A 23,141-nucleotide genomic window follows, 5' to 3' on the forward strand; every position below is an offset into this window, starting at 1 on the left:
CTAACACACGACTGAACTATAAGAGCGACGTAGATCACAGCGCACATATCTACAAACACCTGCTCATGAGAAATGTTACACATTATTAATATTCCGACTAACACACGACTGAACTATAAGAGCGACGTAGATCACAGCGCACATATCTACAAACACCTGCTCACTAAAAAACAGTACCATACTCCACGTCGGACAAAGCAGACGTGTTAATAAAAGTATGTATTTATGTGAAATGTAAAATGCAAAATTTGTTTATTGTTATGTTTATTATTTTTGTTAGTTGCTACAATCCTGAAGATGATTGCCGTTGAGCAATCGAAATATATCGATTTAAAAGAAGAATCAAAGGGTATTTTTTAATTTTTCAATTATAAAACACGGACCTAAAGCCAGCTATATATACATATTTAAAATTAATTAAAAATAATCACATAATTGTATTAATTATGTAATTTATATAATCAAAATTAATTGACATTAATCAAATAATTATATTAATTATTTAATTAAAAATAATCAAAATTAATTAAAATAATCAAATAATTATGTTTTTCATTCCATAAGACAAACGAAAAAATAATTAAAAATAATCAACATTGTTTGTATTAATTATGCAATTAAAAATAATTAATTAATTAATTACAAAATTTTAATGAAAATAATTAATTAATAACCATTAATAGGGCATACCTACTGACACTTAATTATTAAACAATTGGCTGAGGAAAACTCATTATAATTAATAATCATTAAAATTTTTAATCATTATTTAACAGGTCTGCTTAAAACTTTTGTTTAATATGTCAATCTAAAAGAGTTATTTATTAACATTGGGCATTGGTAGGGAGCCCAATGCAAGTCGGTCAAGTCGATGATAATGTATTAGATACTTCCTTGCTTTTGTTGTTTTTTTTTTTAACGCCAACTCACTCAATGGGCGCTCTTAGGATACAAAAATGTTTAGCAGTTGTTGAGTGATATTTTTATGAACGCCCCGTGACTAGTTACGATCCAAAGGTTGGAATTTTACGTCAAATTACTAATACGCCAATTACACGGCTCAAGTATCCTTGTGCCAATTACCAATTTGCACAAGGATTTGCCCGGTGTGTGCACTGGTTGCGCTATTTGCGCAGAGAACTGCGCTAAAATCAAAACGATTTTGATATTTACGCATGTCTGCAAAAATTGCACATGCTTTTTTCTTCGTGTGTGGTGAATGTTACACAGTTTACCCGTTGTTTCTGATAATATAACATCAGTAATTGTTGCTTGAAAATGTTAATATCGAAGGCATAAGGACCATCTTAGCTTGCAACAGGAATTCACACAAATTCAATAATACATAATAATTTTTTATACAATTAGAAAACGTTTCATTTGTTGCGCTAGTTGAAAAATGAATATTGCGCAGTGTTTTTGAGCCGTGTATGTCAAAATTTTCATTTGCACAAATTCCGTCGTTTTATATTTGCGCATGGCTTTTGTGTCATGTATGGGCCGTCTAAGCAAAAATATTTTTGGCTACATTAGCGCTGACTACATTCAACACGACTGCTACAGACCGCAACCACAATAAATCAAAGCTTGACGACAACCGTAGCCAAGCATTGGATACTTGATTACTTTAAACGCGGCAGCCACAAAAAGAGTTCCATGTACTTTGTTTTTGTAAATCGAAAGACTAATGTCAAATCGTACTGCGCCGTAAGTTGAAGTGTCAAATGATATTAAAAAAGTACCAATCAGCTGATTTTCGGCAGTCACCTGTTGCTGGTTCCGCCATGGTTATTATCAGGGAACGGATTTTAAGGACCTAAAAATCTCTAAAAAGGGCAAAATAAAGTAGCGAAAAAGGCAGAAAAAGGCACTAAAAAACAAACAAAGGGCAATTAAAAGGCAAACAATTTATAAATAAGCAAAATATTCATTTATTTTTAAAAAGAAAAAAATCACTTTACTTAGAGTTTATAACGAAAACGAAAAAACAAAAATATTTAGTTTCATTACATGAAGTTTTGTACTTTGATTTGAATCGAGTTTTTAAACATAAAAATTTTACTCTTTAAAGTTGTAGTAACATTGCACCACAAGATGCATCTTAAAGTTTTCGGGTAGCATTTTCATTCGATTATCGCGAAGAAATGCCTTGAAAGTACTAAAAGTACGCTCGACCTGAGCTGATACAAGTGGTGCCCAATTTAAATATGGAACCATGCAAGCTTCCAAATTATTAGGGACTAGGGTGTTCTCTTCGCCTTTTAATATTTAATCAACTAGGACGGTTTGTCTCCAAACCTACGTTGGCTGTAAAAACGGCATGGAATTTTTCCAAAACCACTTTGGAAGTGGTTCCGCGCGCTTCTGAAAGCCGCCTCTGAATATTATCTAAAATATTTAATACTTCTCCAATGGGGGCTCCTGAGAATTTATATGTAAGTAAATAATTTTTTTAGCAAACAATGTTTAAACAACCTGTTTTCTGAAGTCTTTCGAAAACCTTTTCTTCCAAAATAAATCCAAAATTATGTTTTATGTATATTAAATTTTCCAGAATAGATGCTTTGTTCAACAATTGTTTTGCGAAAGAGACACATGGCGCGTCATCTACTAAGTGGTCAACTATTCTCTTTATAGAATCAAAGTTGTCGGCATAATACACCACTGCAACTAACCACGTACCCCATCGAGTAATCACCTGCATAAAATAATACAATAGTTACAATCAATAAAAAATAATAATTTTTTTTTGATGTACCGGCCGAGGGGGAAGAGGTAGAGCTGGTTCCATTTCTTTGAAAATTGCCACCCTTGTTGGGCTTTTTAGAAACACTTTCTTTAAGTTTGAAACTAAGGCGTCAACATCAGAGTACCTTGCGCGTATTGATTCGCAGACCCGGTGTACACCATGCGCGACGCAAGTTATGTGAATCATATTGGGGTAAAGTAGTTTTAACAACGACGCACTCTTCTTCATGTAGGGTGCCGCATCAGTAACAAATACCAAAACCTTTTCGCGTTGGAGTCCTTCTGGCCATAGGATGTGCATAGAATCGTCAAAAAGTGTTGCAATTGTTGACGAGTTCACCTTTTCCAACACCACCACGGTCAATAGATAACCTCGTCCGCTTTCATGCAATGGCCCAACAATAACATTGGTTACATTGCGACCAGCTTTGTCCGTAGTTTCGTCGATGGACACAAAGATACGGCTTTCCCCTATTTCTAAACGAATCTTCTGCAAAACGGAGTCGAAACAATCCTTAAGATAACTTTTTCTTATAGTGGATTCATCAGGGAGAAATGATTTAAATTTTCCTCTCTTTAATTTCTAGAAAGGAATGTCGGTTGCAATCATCATTTTAGTGAGATCTTCGTAAAACTCATTCTTCTGCACAAAAGGCACTATCATTTGGGTCTTGCTTTTTATTAATTGTGTTCCTTTTACATGTTTTTCACGTTTGATGTGCTGCTGAATATAATACTTTTTTTCATGATTAACCTTTGTTGAACAGATGCTGCAGAATAAAATGGATCCATCAGTATAAAAGGTTCCGAACCAAACTCTTTAATGAGCCCGTTGATTTTTAATTTGGTTGCAGCTTTTAATTTTGCCATTTGTTTTAATATTGCTATGTTTTAAATTTTTCACGTACAGAATCTGGCAAATCGTTTTGAATAAAACAGCTTTCAAGTTAGAGTTTTAGCAAACTTCGTGGATTTGGCTATAAGTTTGGTACGCAACAGGGTGACATGAGGAGTATAAAATTATTATTTGCTGAAGTATTTCATGTGAATACATTGCAAGATAAAAATTTCTTCAACACCAGTTTTATATACAAATCAATTTAAAATATGAGCTCTTGAAAATAGAAAAAAGGCAAAAAAAAGCATTTATTTCCAAAGAGGCAAAGAAAGGCAAATCGAAATGAGTATATCCGGGATCAGGTAAAGCTAATTCGTTGTAATTTTTAATCAAAACCACAATACCTGGTTCCACAGAAAAAAGGCAATTTCCATAGAATCCGTTCCCTGGTTATTATTAACAAAATAAAAAGGACGCCACTCACTTACGCTACCCAAAAACAGAATTTAGCTTAATTTGGAAAAATAACGACCCTCATAAGAGCATGTGTAAAAATTATTTGACAGATGGCGCTTTGTAGCCGGCTTTGTGAATGTAATCAGGCCTATTTGCCAGTGTGTTTCATCTGTCTGGCAGTTCTTAGACATTTTAAAGTGTTGATTATAAATAAAATTTGTTCTCTTGATATTATGGTGAAGTGTAAAAAATAATTTAAGAACTCCTTTTTCTTAAAATTTAAGGATCGGTGTTTCATTTGACAGTTGGCTCAAATCGACGTTCATAAAACAAAGAAATGATACGCCTACATGAATTTTTTTCAAATGTGTGTGTTTTTGAATTAAGTTAAGGATTAATACTTTTCCTTACCCCTGTTAGTGTTCGAGCTTATACATTTTGTTTTTGTGTTTTCAACTAAATTTACTCTAAACTTAGTTGTACTATTTAACTCATTCCAAGTTTAAGCTAAGCTGACTGAAAAATCCTAGATTTAGAAGTTATGAGTATTCAATACCTATGTAACTGTTTACTCGATTTACTAATAACTCCTTTAATCAGCGAGAAAATACTTGTAAAAAATTAAAATTGGTTTGGCGCTTATGGAAAACGTAGTCAGTTTTTGCCGTTTTCTGAACATTGCGATTTTCTGAATTGATCGCTGTTATATCTGGGTACGTTGGTTCTGCTTCAAGAGTATCCTTTGTCAGGACATTGACTTTATCAGTGTCGCCCTGTACCCATATCACATCTATTTGAAAGCGACCGATATAGCAAGCACACCGTTAAAAGAAAGGGGCATTGAGCTGTTGAAAGACAATTTTTCTTGAAATTTTTGCACCGGTGTAAGAAATTATTGAAAAACTTCCTGGTTTCATAACTTTTCTTTTCATTTATCTTCGAACACGCACACACACAACGCGTTTGACAGAATCTTTTGTCAGCAATTAGTTATGGCTCTTTCATTTTTCGCCGAAAAATTGCACAGCGAATCGCTTATATGCAATGCAAAGTAGTATACTTTAGGGTGGTTAGTAATTTTTTCATTTAATATGCCAATTGCGAAATTTATTGTGTTTCAAACTATATCGATGTACACTCATGGCATCCTTAGCGGTTACAATGAGTTTGCCTTCAATAAAACGTTGTTGCCTAGTCTTAACGTGATTACCAAAACAAGTATCTGAAGCATAAGGCTAAGTATCCAAATCAAAAGAAAAGAGGAAAGAAAGAGGAAAAACTCACAAGCAGGTCCTCAGTTAACTCTACCAACAGGCGTCCGACCTTTATGCAGAAAATTGTCCGGTAAATCTAGTACTCAAAGAACAGTACCCAAAACTTGCGGAAGAGGAACGCACACTCCCCAGGAAAACGCGAGTCACTCTAGCTCAACTTCGATCTGGATACTGTAACAGGTTAAACTCTTACCTATCCAGAATCAACTCAGACATACAAAATGTATGCCCTGCTTGCAATGTGTCCCCACATGACATCAACCATCTCTTTAATTGTAATGTGGAACCAACGCCTCTAACACCCCTCTCATTATGGTCCACCCCTGTTGAAACAGCAAGTTTCCTTGGACTCCCGTTAGAGGATATTAATGACAATTTGTGATTGGTCGCACCTATTGGATGAGGCAAAGCACTGCTACAACAACAACAACAACAGGAAAAACTCATATGCTTTCTGCTACGCTTTCCCATAGCCTTGCAGCTGGAAAATGGAGCCCTAAAGAGCAGCAGAAATTCTGGAGGAAGCGCGCTTAAGCTACAGTCGAGGCAATATATATATTGATAGTCAGGCGGCGATGAAGGCAATAATATCAAACAATACTTCATCAAAAAGTGTCTTGGAATGCAAAGAATCATTGAACAGCGGAATTGACGGTAGATGTCCCAATCCGTTTGAGAGAAATCAAAAGGAGATAGGAACTGCATATGATCCATCAAGTAGGAAAGACGTGGACAGAAGCGCTGGGCTGCAAAATTTCTAAGATTATGTGCAAATCATACGACGTTAGACTCACAAAGTTGCTCATATCTCTAAAGAGACTACACTGGACACTGCCTTCTGGCGTCACATGCTATAAATTAGGCCGCGTCAGTAACAGCAGAAGTAGAAAGCGCGAGCTTCAAGAGGAAACGGTTGAGTATGTTCAATCTTCGTGTCCTGCGCTCTCTTCAGCTACTAGGGTGGTATAGTTCTTGAGTCAGCACTTAAGCAAGGTCCTAGAACACTTCTGGCATTTGCCAAGAGGGCGGAGTTAGTCTATAACATATATAAGTTCCGGGATAACAGTGACTGTATTAATAAAGTTTTTAAATGGAATTTGCAATTCTATTTCAACACAGGTGTTATTTTTTTCTTTTTAAGTGTGTTCTCTTTTGTTTAATTGCATTTTAAAAATTTCTTCTGATGTATTGCCGAATCTGATTTTGATGTCAACCGCAGGCGTTAAAATAATTTTGAATGACTAAGATATAATTTCGAATGAAATGAACAAAAAAAATAAATTCATCACTGCTGAGGGGCGATCACGATTATTCAAATTAAAAATACTGTTGATACCGAAACAATTTAATGTGAAATTCACACTGAGAACCTTATTCGTGCTTTTTAAAGGACATTAATCATAATTCATGGATTGTTGCCAAAAGTTTAATTCGTAACTAAAAAAACATTTTTTCCGAACCCTTGGGACCTTTGCATTATGCGATTTTTCAGAGAGCACAGCAGTTTCTAGGATTGCTTATACTGTGATGAGCAACGTTGCAAGCTTAGGCGCACCCTAATGCTAAAAAAATTGCTTTTATAGCACGAACAAAATTATACATATTTTTTTGCTGTAAAGACGAAATATTTCGCTCATCGCATCTTTTTAGGCTTTAAGCATTTTCACGCAACAGTTTTCACGCAGCTATTTTCGCACCAACAGCACATAAACGGAACATAAATATTCTATAAAAAGTGCACATAGAAAGAATTACGAGCAGAGTTCTCATCATTTCAAAGAAAACTTTTAATGGCGCGGCAGACGTGTACAATTTTAATCAAGAAATAAAAATAATAAAAAATTCCAAGAATTGTGAGGCACCTATTTTGAAAAAATAAAAGTAAATGAATACGCATGTTTTGGTTAAATGAAACTGCAAAAATATAAAAAAATTAGAAGATTCAATAATTATTTTAACCCAATTATAATAAGTTAAAAAAAAAATTTATAAAACAAGGTATCTAAATCGGATTTTTGAACGAAAGCCTGCTTTAAAGAGCCTTCATGAGTATTTTAATTGATCAATTAATAGTTAAATTGAAGATAGCTTTAAGTGATTTTGCGTTAAAAGTTCACTCATATCAAAATTTTCATGGCATTTAAACAAAAAAAAATTCTAATCTACGTAGCAAGAACGCATGTAAAATTTATCAAGAACCATTAAATAAAAAGGCAGACAAATTAATTGCAAGCAGCTAAAAAAATATTTTTTACACCTACATTAAGCGTATTCTTTTGTCAACGAGTCGCAAAAAAATCACGTGGCAGAATAATGAAATGCGAATAAAAAAAAACGGCAAAACAACTCGACTTAAAAACGATTTGATGAGCTTATTGTCCACAGGGAGTGCCAGAATATACAGGAATTTTATGGTGACTGGTGTAGGTTAGGGGGGTCGATTTTTACCCAAAAAATCGCATATGCGCAAAATGCTCTACGAATCATTTTGAGTAACTCAACTCCAGACGCTTTAAGCTAAAATCAATTTGAAGAAAGAAGCAAGGGGATCAAATATAATGAGCTTTAAATCCTTTAGTCTGCTCAGCTGCTTCATTACTGCCTCGAATTCTGAAGATATGTCTACAACTTCACCCCGAACATTCTTAAGTATGGCTAAAGATACTCCTATATTTGGCAACAATTGTATCTGCTACATTTTATAATAAATGTTTTTATAAAACGCCAATTGCGAGTGACTTGTTATTGTACTTAAAAAGTGTGTCTCTAAAACTGTATAAGGGGTATTCCATATAGACCGGTGCAACATTTTGACTCGACTTTAACACAAACTTTAAGTAGTTTCTCTTTAATTGGTAATTGTAAATGTGTTGAAATTTTATCACTAAAAGGCGAATACTCATTTCGTACAAAGCTAGTGAGTAATAAAACTAAGGTATGCTATTTGCACAAAATAATTACCATTTTCTAATAGTGACGGGTGGGATTACGAAATCACACGTGACGGGACTTGTATATATAACAAGGAAAAAAATAGAAGCTCATGTTAGCTAGTGACGAATAGGACAAGTTGCTGTAGAAGCACATACTAGGCGTTTTTTTCTAAAGCTTCACAAAATTGGCGGCCGTCGTGGTGTGATGGTAGCGTGCTCCGCCCCGGGCACATCAACATCAAAATTTTAGAAACAAACTCAATTAGAAGCACATTTTTCTAAGCGGGATCGCCCTCGGCAAGCACTCCGAGTGTATTTCGGCCATGAAAAGCTTCTCGGCATAAAACAAGTAGGTTCCGTCCTGCACATTTGTAGGAACAATTAAAAGGAGCACGACACAAGTTGGAATAGAAGCTCGGCCTAAAATCTCTTCGGAGGTTATCGCGCCTTACATTTATTTATTTTTTTTTCTTAGAAAAACTTTCAACAGAAAAACAAAAACAAATTAAGTGTGTTGTTTAACTCCTTTTTACTCTTCAATTGGATTTTTTTCTAAGCGCGCAGAAATGTTGAAACCCCAACTATGTGAATAAATTTCAACTAACTGCATAACTGTAAATATTTATTTTATCTTTAGCCTAAAAGCTTTTAATAAAATAGGATTACTAGAGAATTTGTATAACTACCTATAACTAAAATAAAACAAAAAGTTACTTTAAAGCCCGACAAGTAATCTCCGCTTTAAAAAATAGGGCTTGACCAATAGTGTCTTAAGAGAGATTGCTCAGTATATGTAATCCATAGAGCATTTTCCGCTTTTGCAATTTTTTCGTAGTTTCCACGCCCTACAAATTGACCCGCCCTAGTATTGACAAAATCTCTTAACGCTTTATGAATGCCTACCTTAAGAGCTTGTTGAAAAAAAATGTATAGTATTTGTAAGCCATTTTACTCTCATAGTACAGCAACGTTGTTCTTTTGCCACTCAATAGCGAAAGATTATAATATTTACGCGTATTGAAAAATTTGGTAAAATTCCAACATACAAAAGCAAAATGAAAACATCGGCATTGGCATAAGTACAAAGTCATTATTTCACTTAAAAACAAAATATGCATTTAGAGTTGGCACAGTGGGTTGAAAATGGCCAAAAGTAAGCCGAAAATTATTTATCAGTGGAATTTCAGTTGAATTGGTTTCACACTTTTTTTGTGAAATTTTCAATGCAAAAAAATGGTAGAATATCAAAAAACAAAAAATCGTTTCGATTACACTATGTAACAGTATTTTAGGTAGCGAAATAATTCCAGCTCAGACTTATTTTCTATTTTGATGTTTGATATTTAATGGCAGTGGTTCTACGACCATATTGTCGCATGTTTTTCCCATATCCACTTCGCAAGTTCACAGAAAGGGAGTGCCAAGTCATCCGTCAAGCCTGTTTTTTAAACGGTTTTATTTAGCTTGAGTTGACAGGCAGGCCGCGTGCATGGCCGCACGGCCGTTGTGAACGAATCTTGTAATTGAAATTTAAGTAACTTCCCTATAAGCTACAAGCTTGAAACTTGGAATTTAGTTCAGAACCCGATGACAATGCAATAATAAGAAAAAAATCCCCGCTAGGTGGCGCAAGGATAGAGATATTCGCAAAATTCGCATTTGTGGTCCGATTTGGCTCATATTTGAAACACATAATACATGCAAGAATAGAAATCGACCTGTGAAAAAAAATCGCCGCTAGGTGGCGCATGGATCGAGATATTCGCAAAATTCGCATTTGTGGTCCGATTTGGCTCATATTTGGAACACATAATACATGCAAGAATAGAAATCGACCTGTGAAAAAAAATTGCCGCTAGGTGGCGCACGGGTCGAGATATTCACAAAAATCGTATTTGTGGCCCGATTTGGCTCATATTTGGAACACATTATACATGCAAGAATAAAAAGCGACTTATGAAAAAAAAATCGCCGCTAGGTGGCGCAAGGGTCGAGATATTCACAAAAATCGTATTTGTGGTCCGACTTGGCTCATGCTTGGAACACATAATACATACAAGAATAGAAAGCGACCTATCAAAAAAATCGCCGCTAGGTGGCGCAAGGATCGAGATATTCACAAAAATCGTATTTGTGGTCCGATTTGATTTGGTCCATATTTGGAACACATAATACATACATGAATAGAAAGCGACCTATGATACCCGATTTGGCTCATATTTGGAACAAATATTGCATACAGTCCAGTAGAAATGACATCAAAATATTTTGGAGTTGGAGGAGGGACAAGCATACGTGGCGCAGAGTCGAGTAAAGTCTTTTGAAGGATTATGTATTGAGGACTTAGGTTGTAACAAATTGTCAGGAAATAGTCCTTGTAACAATGAGTCACTAAATGAACTAAATAGAATGAGAAATAATAGGCAATTAAATAAAGACTAAAAACTTGAAAATAAAATAACTAAACAAAAATTTTTAAGTTAAACGGTTTTATTGAAAACAATACTTACATGAAATAATAATAATACGAAAAGCTAGAAAATAATTAGGTAGGTCCTAGGTACTAGTCATCACACTCCTTATCAATCTAGGGCGTTGATCAGACAATTAAATAAAAGCGTTGGACGCGTCATATTTCTATTGATAGTCATAAATAAAACCAACTGAACCTTAATCAGGTTATGCTACGCCTCACATTTTTAGAAATTTCACGCGCATAACGCTTTTATTTAAATGTCTGATCAACGCCCTAGATTGATAAGGAGTGTGATGACTAGTACCAAGGACCTACCTAATTATTTTCTAGCTTTTCGTATTATTATTATTTCATGTAAGTATTGTTTTCAATAAAACTGTTTAATTAAAATTTTTTTTTTTTAATTATTTACAGGGTTCAGCAAAGTATTAGAAAAAAATTTAGTAAAATATCTAAACAAGAGAAAAAAAAATTGTGCCGAAAAAGAACTGCAAATATCATTCAAAAAACTCATAAGTACAGTCAATGTTATCCCTGGTATTAAACCAACTGTGTTCTTACAGGGTCGTTGAGCAAGAAATAATGAAACGAGAAAGCAAGGCGCCCCTGAGCACATTTGCTAAACAAAATTTAAAAAAGGGTAGCAAAAAGCGTATGAGTTTTCTTGAGGGGATATCTACTTGGCAAAAGATATTTTTCTTGAGCATTTCTTTAGCGTTTTTTTATATGGAATTATTTATTTCTTGCGCTTGAGTTGAAAATCAACCCTTTGCATGCAATAATATTTCATTTTCGGCTGCTACTTTTCTGCAACATTTCAATTTTTTTTATCGTTAGTAAGACCTATATTGGAATATGCTTCCATTATCTGGATCATCATTTCACGTCATAGCGAAAAATTGGAATCAGTCCAAAGGCAATTTTTGCTTTTTGCTTTAAATCATTTGCCCTCAGATCCATCAAGCTCGAAATCACGTCCATTCCGACAGCACTAATAATCAATAGTTACGTTGGGCGGGTGGCTTGGAATCACGGCCTTTCCAATCTCCCACACATCGCAGCCCTACTCATTGTGTGTTAAATATACATCTGCTGCTCGAAATCACGTCCATTCCGACGGCACTAATAATCAATAGTTACTTTGGGCGGGTGGCTTGGACTCAAGTCCTTTCCAACCTTCCACACATCGCAGCCCTACTTATTGTGTATGTACATACATCAGCTGCTCGAAATTCCGTCCATTCCGACAGCACTAATAATCAATAGTTACGTTGGGCGTGTGGCTTGGAATCACGTCCTTTCCAACCTCCCACACATCGCAGCCCTACTCATTGTGTGTTAAATATACATCTGCTGCTCGAGATCACGTCCATTCCGACGGCACTAATAATCAATAGTTACTTTGGGCGGGTGGCTTGAAATCAAGTCCTTTCCAACCTCCCACACATCGCAGCCCTACTTATTGTGTGTGTACATCAGCTGCTCGAAATCACGTCCATTCCGACAGCACTAATAATCAATTCCGTTGCTCGGCATCACAGTCCATCCCGACAATGTGATTTAATAATATATAAAATATATACATATTTTATAATATAATTTGCTCACTATGTATGCTTCCGTAATTTATTCTGTAATCCCTAATTATATTTAGTCTGATTAATTGTAAAATTTGTGGACTAATAAATAAATAAATAAATAAATGAGGCGCGACTCGCTTCACAGGCGTGAACGACAATAACACATCCTCAAAATACTCAGAAATGGTAATTTAAAATGGTCATGGGAAAATTATTTCACCTCAAGTTGCAAAAAGTTGTTGAGGTTTTGTTATATCAGTCTGAATTCTATCTAGAGTTGGAATTGGTTCGGCCGCGCTGCGGGGACTGCCCATACGAGTGCTCGGAAAGTTTATATTGTATATTGAAAATTAACAATTTTGTACTTTGGAAAGTCCTTGCATTATTGCTTGTTTTTACTCATCCCAATCCCACTGTCACAATACATCAACACCATGTTTCCCCGTACGTGAACATCACGCGGCATACGCAGATGACATTTTTAGTATTTTTAGATAAAGATTTGATTTTGTTGTCTGCTATTGTATACAACAATAAAAATTGAATTTCAACTTTATTGTTGTTGTTATTATTATTGAAAAACTTAAAAATGAGACTATTCAACTTAGCAAGAATTTTTAGCAAACGTTAATATTTCATATACAAACTTAAACAAAAAAGTGATGACGAAGTGCAGCCTCGAATTTTTTTAAACAAAAATGGGACGAGGGCTTGTGTTCTCAAAATATCATACATACAAATATGTATGTACATATATGTAATCGAATTGTGGCGTTTAAAGCCAAATGCCAGAAGAGCTTATAAAAATTAAAAATTTGCATGCCAAACAAACTGATCGGTAACAAAAATCTTGCCAAATGTTTATATTTGAATCTTTATTAAGTCCATCTAAATATGCATTATTATTTAGTTTTGTTTATAATTTGAATTAAATAATAATTTCTATATTTAAAAATTTGTTCATTGCTAATTAAGTTTTCTCAATATTTGTGTAAGTTATTAAGTAATTTTTTTTTTCATTAAAAAAGCAAAAATTTGCGAGCGCAGTTCAATAGTTATTTTTAACGTATTTTAAAATATTTTTGTTTATAGAATCAAATAATAAATTTTCCCCACATAAAATTTAATTTTTGTTTACAATGCTCGTAAATTTGACGTCGGTTTGAACCAATCAAAAATATGAGTCCCATACTGGTATTCATGGCATGAGAAAGGAGGTAATTCCATTGTTAGTTGTCGGCCGCCATGTTACGTAACTACATGACAATTAAACATATTATATTTCGGTTCTACCATCTTAACTAAACAAATCTTTTATATTTTGTTGGTTTCAAAAATTATTAAAATTTTTGTGCATACTTATAATTTCTGAAATCTTGCCTGGAAACTCTTAGAAGTGGAAGTCATCGGAAACTTCGGAAACATCACAACCCGATTCTACAGCCACGCAGAGTAGTTTTCTACTGGCACCTGGGAAGAGCTTCTTAATTAGAAGAGTCATATTGTATATTGTAGTATTTCTCTTTGTGTGCCATTGTGCCACATTTTCAATACTTCGCTATCGACTGGAGTTTTTGTTGATCGCTGGAAGTTGGCGTCTATCACCCCTATCTTCAGTCTGGCAATAAAAATGAAGTAAATAATTACAGGCCAATATCCAAACTGTCAACATGTTCAAAAATTTTTGAAAAGGTAGTTAAAAACAATGTATCATTCGCTATCAATAAAATAGTCGATCCATGTCAGCATGGTTTCATTGCGTGACGTTCGACTGCTACAAATGTGGCTGTTTTGTCTCAGTTTTGTGTCTTTGCGTTTAAGGATGGATGTCAAGTTGACACCATATATATGGATTTTCCCAAGGCTTTTGACACAGTTTCGCACAAATTACTTCTGTGGAAACTTGAAAACATGGGCTTTCACTCAAGCTTTCTGTCGTGGCTGAAGTCCTATTTGGAAAATAGAATCTCTTTTGTTGAAATCGAGAAAACTAAGTCTTATGAATTCTCAGCAACTTCGGGTGTACCACAAGGTAGCATCCTTGGTCCTATTTTGTTCTTAATGTTAATTAATGATGTTGGCTCATGCATAAACTATTCGAATTATTTGCTTTATGCTGACGACTTAAAACTCATTCGGAGGATCTCCTGTACTTCTGATGCATTGCGTCTGCAAGAAGATGTGAATGCTATAAATAATTGGGCCTTTCAAAATCTGCGACTCAATATTAGTAAATGCTGTCACAGTGATGTATACTAAGTCTATGAATGTGGTTTCATTCGCGTACTCGATTTCAAATGTAACTCTTGCGTCAATTAATGAGAATTCAGCGCAAGTTCATACGATTTGCTCTTTAGCCTCTAGACTTTGTTAATCCCTTGCCACTTTACGTTAGACGTTTTGTTCAAAACGTAATGTTTATTTTTGACTTAATATCCGGTGCCATTGACTGCTCAGAACTACTTGGGCAGTTGACTTTCAATGTTCCTAACAGAGCTCTCTGCTTTCACAGTACATTCTGCATTGAAGTGCTGCGTTCGAATTACTTCAGTTTCGCACCTCTTCTAAGAGGTCTTGTAGAATTTAATCGCCTATCCAAAAGCCTTGACCTGGACTTTGCCATGCCAAGGTCTCTGTTTAAGGCACCCATTGAGTCCTATTACTTATCTCAGTAAATCTTACTTTAAAATTGTTAAACTAGTACTAAGTTAAAAGGTAATGTAGTCAGTAAGGTTGTTACCATTTCACTTAATAAAGATATGAAATGAAAAATGAAATGAAAATGAAATGACAGACATCTTTTATCTCCCCCTATAGCAGACCCACAAGCACAGTCAATGCTCATATAGTAGGGGTACATAGCCTCAACCAGGAGCTTCTTCCGAAATGTCGCTCCGTTCGAAGACATCGGAGGCTTCAATTTGGCTTCAAAGCAGTGCCTCAAGTTGGTTTTCTACTTACCTACAGTAACCTCAAACTCTCACGTCTTGAAACCTCCAATAATGAAAGGGCTGGTCAAGATGATTCCAGCAACTTACAAGGCAATCAGCTTGCAAGCTTCAAGTCTGTCAACACAATCCTCTAGACTTATATATTTGGGTGCCTTTTGTTATGACCCCTAAGCTTAGTATTAGGGCTTCGTGAAACGGGTGTCTCACTGACACAAATCTTCGCCAATACTCGCCGCAACAGAAAATACCATCGCATACTTATCAAATTACAAACATTTTTGAAAACAGTGTTCATTTGCTTATATCCTCCTTTTTATTTTATAAGCCCTCATATTAATTAATTGTATGAATCTCTAAAACAAAGTACTTATGTCACCAAATGATCCTAGTATCAACATTTTGTAAAAAAATCCCCAAAACATACTTCGAAATCATGCTTGTTGTTGTTAATGTAGCTATAATGACCTGGTCCTTTTCCGGATGCAGGTTCGGTACGTTCCGGTAACTAGCACCATTAAGGTACGAGCCCGACCATCTCGGAACGATTTGGTTCGACCACATGAATCCTTCTAGGCCAAACCGCCCTCCCACCCCCTAGAACCATGAGGAACTTTTGGTCGCCAGAGCCTCGGTTGTTATAGAAAGAGGACTCGCCCCGGATAGATGAGGTTGACAATGGGGTTGGAGTAGCTATATATTGCGCTGGCAACCCCTTGAATCAATTTGGTATTTTAGTCGCCGCTTACGACGCCGCCTAAGCCGCCTAACCCGCTGGGGTTCGAAATCACCCTCCTACAAAACTACATACATTGCATTGGACATCGATAGAAATTTTAATAATATGGTATTGAATCAAAAATAACAATCTCCTAAAGACAATGGAATTACCTTGTTTCTCATGCCATGGCTAGTATTAAATATTTGAAAATATGATTTTAGTTAAAAGTTAATGCGCAAAATTTCAAAAATTCTTACTCAAAACTCCTACAAGTACAACAACTAAATGCTAACTGAACTGATAACTCATAGTCGCATGGTGATAATTGATGGTGTTGTACAAAAACTCTGCCAGAGGTGCTAATAACTGCTAATCAATACCGTCAATATGCTCAAATACCTCCTATGATAATTATTTACTACTTGTAAATAAATCACAGATAAAGACAAATTACTAAAAATTTACGCTAATGTGTACTAAATAACTGAGTTTTGTTTTTTGCAACCATGTGATAACAGTATTTAAATAATGAACTTAGATAACATTATCACAAATGTAAAAGAAACAAATAATAAAATAAGCTGGTAGATTTTTGTTAGTTCAACATGTGAACAAAATAGTTGAGTTCCAATGAGCTATACCGCTCTGTATCACGATCAAATCTCACTGGAACGATCCGGTTCAGTTCAATGAGAGTTGGCCGCACCCAACAATATTTACAAAAATGTTTTACCGAATCGCCGTGTTCCAAATTCAAAATTAATTTTCAACTAATATTATTAGTTCTTTAAACCATGTTCCAACCGCGATGGTTTGTCCATTAAAAATTATAAAGGATTTCGCACTTAAGATAAAACTATAGTATTACTATCAGACCCGGCAGACGTTGTTCTGCCCTAAATTTGGTCTATCTGCATACATTTTAATAAGCTTTTTTCCGTCTAACTCTGCCCTCGACCCTATACACTTTTTCCTAATCTTTGTATTCACTCCACCCTCCGTATTTTTCGCTTCATCTATCTCCATCTTCGTCTCATTCTATCTCTTTCTTAGTCTCCTTCACCTTCTCTCTTTTTTCTTCTCTCAAGTTTTTCTCATTCTTCTTCATATCTTATTGCCATTCCCAGAGGGTGGTATGTATTTTGTTCCAGTCCCACTCCGAGTCTCAGTCTCAGTGTCAGTCCCAGTCCTAGTCCTAATCCCAGTCCCAGTCCGTATCTGGTCTACTTCCCGGAAAAAAGCATCGTAAATACTAATATAGGCAAATTTCAGGCAAATCGAATAGGACGTATGTAAATAGGTATGTGGGTATTATTAATTCATGTCTTTATTTCGGCTTCGCATGCATATTTATCAGTTTTACCAGGTTGATGCGAATAAATCGAATATCACAATGAAAATTACTTTAGAGCTCTCAGCAACAGCTTTCATTTGATATCCATATTACACACACATTCTAGGGGTATCCGGGTCCATGTTTTAGCCTATATCGCGAGACCCAGTCACCCAGCGGTGTAAAACTTACTCTGTACTAAAGCATACAGCAACAGCTTCAATTTGATACCCATAATGTAAAAACACATTCTAGGTATATCCGGGTCCACGTGTTTGCCTATATCTCGATAGTCACCAATAGGTACGAAAACTAACCTGTACTAAAGTACTCATCAACAGCTTCAATTTTTTTTTTCTCGGACGTTGTGGCAGCGCACTGCCCTCAAGTGGCCCGATGAAACCAGGCTAATCCTGTTTTTTTTTTTTTTTAATTCATACATACTTTTATTTTATATTTTTTTTTTGTTTTGATACCCATAATGTAAAAACATTATCTGAGCGTTCACGGGCCCACGTTTTGGCCTCCATCTCGAGACCCTAATCACCCAGGGGTATGAAAATTACCCTCTACTAAGGCACTCATCAACAGCTTTCATTTGTTATCCATATTCTATAAACACATTCTAGGGGTACCCGGGTTCACGTTTTGGCCTACATCTCGAGACGCTAATCACCCAGGGGTATGAACATTACCCTCTACTAATGCACTCATCAACAGCTTTCATTTGTTATCCATATTCTATAAACACATTCTAGGGGTACCCGGGTTCACGTTTTGGCCTACATCTCGAGACCCTAATCACCCAGGGGTATGAAAATTACCCTGTACTAAAGCAGTCATCAACAGCTTTCATTTGATATCCATATTGTATAAACACATTCTAGGGGTACCCTGGTTCACGTTTTGGCCTACATCTCGAGACCCTAATCACCCAGGGGTATGAAAATTACCCTGTACTAAAGCACTCATCAACAGCTTTCATTCGATATCCATATTGTATAAACACATTCTAGGGGTACCGGGGTCCACGTTTTGGCCTATATTTCGAGACCCTAGTCACCCAGGGGTATGAAAATTACCCTCTACTAAAGCACTCATCAACAGCTTTAATTTGTTATCCATATTCTATAAACACATTCCAGGGGTACCCGAGTCCATGTTTTGGCCTATATCTCGAGACCCTAGTCACCCAGGGGTATGAAAATTACCCTCTACTAAAGCACTCATCAACAGCTTTCAGTTGATATCCTTATTCTATAAACACATTCTAGGGGTACCCGGGTCCACGTTTTGGCCTATATCTCGAGACCCTGTGCGTCGATCCTAAATTTTCTTTGCTATAAACCTCACAGAGCCCGAGACCTTTCCAACGAAATCAAAACCGTGAAAATCGGTTGGTGCGTTCTGGAGTTATAGCGTCAGAAAGGAAAATCCGACTTATTATAATAAGCTTTTTTATTTACTTTCACTTTTGTTGTCTGTAATGGAATCTTGCAAGTTAAATTTGATACACTTCCCGGTGTCCGATTGAGCTGAAATTTTGCACACATGTATAACTCCGATGACAATGCAATATTACTTTGTTAGAATTCGATAAATTAATCGATAACACAGTTATCGGTAAAGATTTGTATTTACTTTGGCATAACAGCCTAAGTCCCATACAAACACGCCGGTACCTATCCGTGGATTGTGATATTTGGACGTGGTGAATCACGTGTCACGCGTGGTGAATCTCATCGCTTGCGAAAAGCGGAGACACAACCCTCTGTTGTATTTCTGTGTATAACCAACATAGCTGAATTTTTAAGGCTGTTTAACCCTGTAATCTTTTCTGTAATTTATTTTGCTTTTGGAAAAATTACCTATTTGAAAAAAGCTGGCTGAAAAATATTGGCATAACAGCTTAAGTTAAATCAAGAATGGAAAATCTTTGGAAAATTTGAGCAGATGTGGCAATTTCGCGCGTCCGTTGAACGAAATATTGACAATCTGCTGATCATCGCTAAGAAATTAGCGACATTCCATCAACTAAGCAGCACTTTAGCAATACTACTGTTATTATTTGGCCGCTCAAACACACAAATATTAATTGTGCATTAAATCTAAAATATACAAATACACCATAATAATTTACACGGCCAAAGCCATAATAATTCACACGGGTCATCAATTCTTTCTCTGATTCAAAATCTGAACTACCAGCGCTACCGTCAACAGCTCAGTGTCATCACTGCCAGTAGCGCCAATAACACCAAACTCGTGCCTGACACACAAAAGTCGTTTCACTCAATAGCGCAAGTAAAATGTACTACGCACTCACTACTAAGAAGCGTCAAAAATTCGCTTGGAGTAATTTCGTCAATGAGCTACCATTGAGCTGGCACCGCATTGGCGCTGGCGCCATGCAATTTACATCACTAAAATTGCGCGAATGCCCAGGCTCATGACTTCAATACTTATATTTACAATGCTTTAAACTTTAAATACACCTCTGAAGTTGCTGCGCATAAAATGTGTACTAATAAATTCCAATACGCATTATACGCAGATGTAACTGATATATGTGTTTTTGTTTCACCCCCTATACTTATATTTAAAGCTTTTATAAGAACAAGCTTCTATTACTTGTTAATAAAACGAACTAAAAAGTAAAAAATAAAATTAAAGAAAAAAAAACTTTTTTAAAAATAAGCTTTTATTATTTTGGTTAATAAAATTAACTAAAAAGTAAACAATAAATTGACTCTAAAGAAATATAACACTTTATAAGTTCATTGTAAGCTTAAACGATAATTAGGCTTTTTCGTCTGCGACAAAAAAATTCTATATTGTACATAATTATATATTTTTAACATTAAAACTTTTCACCTAAATTATTAAATCTTACAGTTTATATCACAGTCCTAATTGTTCTAATAAAAGCGTGTTACATTGCGATAGCAAGAAAAGGAGATCCTAAATGTTCTTAATTATACCATCAAAATTTAACACGTTTTTTATTAGAACAATTAGGACTGTGATATAAACTGTAAGATTTAATAATTTAGGTGTAAAGTTTTAATGTTAAAAATATATAATTATGTACAATATAGAATTTTTTTGTCGCAGACGAAAAAGCCTAATTATCGTTTAAGCTTACAATGAACTTATAAAGTGTTATATTTCTTTAGAGTCAATTTATTGTTTACTTTTTAGTTAATTTTATTAACCAAAATAATAAAAGCTTATTTTTAAAAAAGTTTTTTTTTCTTTAATTTTATTTTTATATTATAGATTACTTAACAACCGGAGTCGGCAGTTAAAACACGCTCAAAAATGTTGGGAGGGTAATCAAAAAACGTGTTTTGATCCTAGTAAGAATCGTCCGAAGGCTGAATTAAAAAATTGTATTTCTGTGATAAAACAATTGCATATTTTGTTGTGGTCTTTGTATCATCATATATGTGACCCGGTCTATGAAAAGGTGGCTTATGACTAAAAAAAACCAGCTGTTAACAGCTGTTTCTCGCAGTTTCTTTTTTGAGTCATAAGCCACCTTTTCATAGAGCGGGTCACATATATTATTTCTACTTGCTGTTTTTATGTACGGCTCCCTTTTTCGCTCTTATTTGGAATCCAAATCTATAAATAAAGTTTTGGTTGTAAAGATGGAGATTCGGGCTATTAGTGAGCTTTTGGCAATTTTGGTCGTAGTGCTTTTAGCTATATGTTTTTAAAATAATTTGTTAGAAATAAACGATTGTGAGCACACAAAGAAATCTATTTGTACTATGGCACTATTGTGAATATTTGCACTGCATTACCGGCAGTTGCTACCATACGCCAGATGCCAGCGCAAGCTGTAATTTTAATCGATTCATAGAACAGCTGATTTCTGTTGATATTTGATAAGCGACTTTTATATTGGTTGCGCAAGATGCGCACGGGTCCGGCTCGTTTTTCATATTTTGCTGAAGAATAACTATAGACCGAGTGCCGATTTTTGTACGGCTAGGAGTTTTTTTCTCGTTTTTTGTGAATATATTTTGACGGAAGCAATATTTTTAATTTGCCCTACGGAATTATACCCTAGTCAAACGATCCAATTTGCATTCAAACACATGCAATCAACTCATCGGTCAGCGCATGATGCTGCGTCAAAATTTTTAAGTGTTCGGGGCTTTAAGGTAGATATGTATGGGGTGTCAAATGAAAAAAAATTTGTCAAATATCCAACATCCTAGTGCATGTTAAATTTCTGTTGGGATCTGGATCAGTGCTCATTGGAGCTCAGCTAATATTCGAAAATAAATATTTAGTAAGGAGTTAGTGCTATCGAGTATCGTTTAAACTGTCATCACTAATTTTTTATGATAGCTATATAAGAACTCGTGGGAAGGAAAAGATATTAAAGAAATGTGTGTAGCAAAACGAAAGAGGAAATAATAATAAATATACAAACAATTTGTGGAATAAGACGGATCAATAAGACAGAGTGGCTGAGATACTTCCAGAAGGGCTATGTTCCGCTGCGCCAGCATACTAAAGCAGTGCGCAAGTGCGTGGGGGTATTCAGTTGTAGCCAAAAGGTTGTGAAGTCATATGAAGTAAAAAAAGGAGGGAGTATACAATTGGTATTGGTTAAATTAACAGTCTATCAATACGAACCTGACGGTTATGGGTCGCTTAAACAGCAAAAAAAATATAACGTAAAACTATTTTTTGAGTTCCTTTTATTTCGTTAAAGAGAAAATTACTTTATGAACCACCCTGTCCTTTACACATATATATATATCTTTAAGTTATCGTTACTTGCATTTGTAAATTGCCACCTTGCCCTTTTACAGCATTTACAGCAATATTAGCTGTTTATCGAGTAGTGTTGAAATTTTTGTTGGCGTTAAACATCTGCATTTATTAACGCACGCTCATTTTTTCTAGCTCACAATTTTGCCTAATCAGAGTTCAGGTATTCAGCTCTAGTATTTATTGAAATTTATGTAATTCATTTAACAACATTTTTTAATTTTTGTCTAACAACGTAATAAAGTCATAAATTGTTATCGCAGGTATTTGTTATCTAATTAGCTTTTTTCTAGTTGATTTTTCACGGCCTATGCTTTATTGTAAGGCTCATACAATTTTTATACCTTTCATGAAAATGAAATGGTATATTAACTTTGTCACGAATCTCAAAATTGTAAGTCCTTAAAGGAAAATAGATAGGCCCACCGAAATTATCTGGATGAAGAGCTGAGTTGATTTAGCCATGCCATCTGTCCGTCTTTCTGTTTGTATGCAAACTAGTTTTCCAATTTTTGAGATATCTTGATAGATATTTAGGTGTCTGATTAGACATTTGTCGGAACCGGCCGGATCGTTCCACTATAGCATACTTATATCCCCCATACAGCCGATTTTTCAGAAAAGAGGATTTTTGTCATATCTTCCTAAATTTATCAGATTGAAGTTTGAAACTACACCATTTGCTTTCGTATATTGCGCATATTTTTTCTGGAAAAATGGATGAGATCAGTCGTATATATAACCCCCACAACCGATTGTTCAGATACGAAGCTTTTCGTAATAACTGCCCCATTTTAGCAGCTAGTGGCTTCAAATTTCACCGAATGCTTAGTATAGAACATTCAGTGTTGTCTGAAAAAATTGTATAGATCGGTGGTATATATAGTATATATCCCATAAAACCGGTTGTTTAAATAAGAAACTATTCGTTATTTCTGCCCAATTTTAACAGCTAGAATCTTCAAATCTTAGCATATGCTTTCATATATAGCAAATATTGTTGTCTGAAAAATTAGAAGAGATCGGTCGTATATATAGCATAT

General features: G+C 35.2%; 1 protein-coding gene across 1 annotated transcript in view; it reads left to right on the forward strand.

Moving 5' to 3' along the window:
• LOC137248879 (serine-rich adhesin for platelets-like) overlaps positions 1 to 23,141 on the forward strand; it is a 157,701-nt gene that overhangs the window by 25,044 nt on the left and 109,516 nt on the right. The window lies entirely within an intron of this gene.

This window comes from Eurosta solidaginis, chromosome 4 (genome assembly GCF_040869045.1).
Source record: "Eurosta solidaginis isolate ZX-2024a chromosome 4, ASM4086904v1, whole genome shotgun sequence".
In the NCBI taxonomy this organism is placed as follows: Eukaryota; Metazoa; Arthropoda; class Insecta; order Diptera; family Tephritidae; genus Eurosta; species Eurosta solidaginis.